Source organism: Myotis brandtii, unplaced genomic scaffold, assembly GCF_000412655.1.
Source record: "Myotis brandtii unplaced genomic scaffold, ASM41265v1 scaffold230, whole genome shotgun sequence".
NCBI lineage: Eukaryota > Metazoa > Chordata > Mammalia > Chiroptera > Vespertilionidae > Myotis > Myotis brandtii.
The window spans coordinates 3,390,647-3,393,905 of NW_005358650.1; the positions used below are offsets into that span (position 1 = coordinate 3,390,647).

At 38.8% G+C, this 3,259-nt stretch overlaps 1 long non-coding RNA gene across 1 annotated transcript in view; it reads left to right on the forward strand.

Annotated features, from left to right (window-relative positions):
- The window catches only part of LOC106726138, a 15,192-nt gene that overhangs the window by 1,182 nt on the left and 10,751 nt on the right, over positions 1-3,259 (forward strand). The window contains exon 2 of the long non-coding RNA XR_001362162.1: positions 2,044-2,050. This is a non-coding gene — a long non-coding RNA (uncharacterized LOC106726138). The remainder of the gene's footprint in view (positions 1-2,043; positions 2,051-3,259) is intronic.

A 3,259-nucleotide genomic window follows, 5' to 3' on the forward strand; every position in this document is an offset into this window, starting at 1 on the left:
GGGCGGGGGAAGAGGAACAACTGTAATAATCTGAACAATAATGATTTAATTAAAAAACAAAAAAATGACTATAATCATTAGTCTTCTGTCTTGCCATAGATTTTTTATTTTCTCATGCAATTATGCGAGTTCCCCCTGTGCTTCAGGGATTAATCAGGAATGTGAATAATCATGGTGAGAGCTGTTGGGGTTTTGAATGAGTGTGCCATTGGATATATGAGACTTTAAATTCTTAAAAAATGCAAAAGAATAACACTTGATGGACATTCAATAAGAAATGACTAGGTGTCAGGACCTACACACCAGAAAGTTAAGAACAGATTTTTACATAGAGATTTTGTAGAAGATTTGTACCAAAACAACTTTAAAGGCCAAGTCCCAAGAGGGATCAATATAATTCTAACAATGATTATATTTCCTGAACTTACTCTCCAGCTGAATAGTCTGTTTAACTCAGTAAGTCCAAACCTGCCAAGTCAGGTTTGTACATTCTTTGGAATTATGTTCATACTTTCAATAAGGTTTTTATTTGTCCCCATATAAAAACTTGTGTATGCCTTTAATATAAAATAAGATTTCTCTTAAAGAGTTGAATATCAGGTATACTATGATTGTACAATAAAATACAATAACCTACGAATAAGTAATGCCAGAGAAAAACATTTGCAGTAACATAATTGGCAGAGAAGAAAAGGTTTTCAGAAGTCAAACTGAGAACATTGTACAAAAAGCAATAATTTTGAAGTGAAATTACATTTTCAAGCTCATTTGCCTAATCAATATGAAATAAAATTTCAAGCCAAAGGTTTATCCTTCCGTATTGAGAGCCTAAAAGTTGTTTAAACCATTCCATAGACTCACTTTTGCCTTCCATGTATTAGTTTTTTGGGTTTTGTGTTTGTCGTTTCTTAGAAATAAGCTATGTTAAGTCCTAAGAGCACTCCAGCCATCCTAGGGACAGAAGTGTGCAACAATGCCACATATGGTTCATTTAGGTGGTACTATATTCCTTGATCTCAGACTTCAGATTTAACAATGTGACATAGAAACTTGTAACAAGAAAAAATAGTTTTATATCAAAAAGCAATACTTTAAACAATAAAATAAAATAAAAAACATATATTAAATAAAAATAAAAACAGGACATGGATGTAAAAGTAACCAATGGGAGAAAGAGTACCCATGAGCCACAGAAATAGGCACATGTTTTCCAAATATGCTTAACTAACTCCCATCAGTATAAACCTCCCAACTAATGGAATTAAGGCTAATATGAACCTTACCAAGATGATAAGAAGGAATGGGACTCTGACAATAATTCTAAATTTACCAGCATATTGTGGGTTATCCTATCTAATAAAGAGGGAATATGATAACTGATCCAAACACCCTCACAAAGATGGTGGTGCCCACAGCCAATAAGGAGGGCAAATGCTAATTTATTGTCACACCCTCAAAGATGGAGATGCCCACAGCCAATAGGAGGGAGTATGCTAACTGACTGCCACGCCCTCAAAGATGGCAGTGCCCACAGCCACAAGATAGCCGGCAGAGGAGGGCAGTTGGGGTTGACCAGGCCGGCAGGGGAGGGCAGTTGGGGAGGAATATGCTAACTGATCCAAACACCCTCACAAAGATGGTGGCGCCCACAGCCAATAAGGAGGGCATATGCTAATTGACTGTCATGCCCTCAAAGATGGAGACGCCCACAGCCAATAGGAGGGAGTATGCTGACTTCCACGCCCTTAAAGATGACAGTGCCCACAGCCACAAGATGGCCGGCAGAGGAGGGCAGTTGGGGGTGACCAGGCCTGCAGGGGAGGGCAGTTGGGGGTGACTGGGCTGGCAGGGGAGGGCAGTTGGGGGTGAGTGGGCCGGCAGGGGAGGGCAGTTGGGGATGATCGGGCTGGCAGGGGAGGGCAGTTGAGGACGATTAGGCCGGCAGGGGAGCAGTTAGGTGTCAATCATGTTGGCAGGATAGTGGTTAGGGTACGATCAGGCAGGCAGGCAGAAGCAGTTAGGGGCAATCAGGCAGGCAGGCAGGTGAGTGGTTGGGAGCCAGCAGTCCCAGATTGTGAGAGGGATGTGCCCCGAGGGATCCCAGATTGGAGAGGGTGCAGGCTGGGCTGAGGGACACTCCCCCCAGTGCATGAATTTCGTACACCGGACCTCTAGTTTATATTATAAAAACCCAGTGGCCCTAACACCAAAATAACGACCAAAGACCAGCACAGGTGAGCAGGGCTGCGAGCATGACAAGGCTGCGCAGGTGGGCAAGGCCACGTGATTTCGCACCTGGGCTTCTAGTTATAAATAAGGTTAATACTTGGTTACATTTGTCTTTTGATGGAGTATAACTTCAACAAACTATGTGTTGGCCCTCCTAAAGACAGTGGATAAATAATATTTGTTTAAATATATATGATGTCTCTAATACTGGAATAAAGACAGCACTAAAATAATTGGTGTTTGAATTATTTATGAGCTTTAAATTGCAAAATGTTGTGTTAAAATAAAATAGTAAAATTAAAAAAAAAAAGCAATACAGTTAGATACAGTCTCCTAAAATAAGTTATCCTTTACTCTAATTTCAAATAAGGCAAGAATTCATCTGAAGATAAAATTTTATATTTGGAACTTTCTACTATTTCTATATTTTCTACTGAGGCAAAATTTAGCTCACTTGTTTTGAGTGAACTTGATGTGCTCCATTAGTTGCCCCTTTAATATAATCTTAGTTGACAACAAATTGTTATTGGTTTTAGAAAAATTCTGATTTATTTAAAGATGCTTAAGAATGGAACTGATATAAAGAAACTGTTGTATTCAGATATTATATTTAGCTTGCATGTATACATGCAATTATACCTGAACAAATAGTAACTATTCCTAAGTGTAATGTATTTGCATATTGACAAAGAGAAACCACACTCCTGTTGTTCCAAAGATAAAAGCAAGCAAAAACCAGAGAGGATAGGTAATAAGTAAATTATTATGGAAAGCTGATAGAGCAGCAAGGTGAAGAACATGAAGGGAATTTTGAGGTAAATAAGAAAGAAGGGCTTTTTATGTATTTCTAGAAAGGCACCATTTGTTCAGTTACAGATGTCTTAGAGATGATAAGAAAGGTAATCTGAATGATTTTTGTGCTACATGTTTTTACATATCTAGTAAAGTTTATATGGCATGTTACATTACAATATAGTTTTTTATTAAATACTAGAGGCCCGGTGCACAAAAATTTGTGCACTCGGGGGGC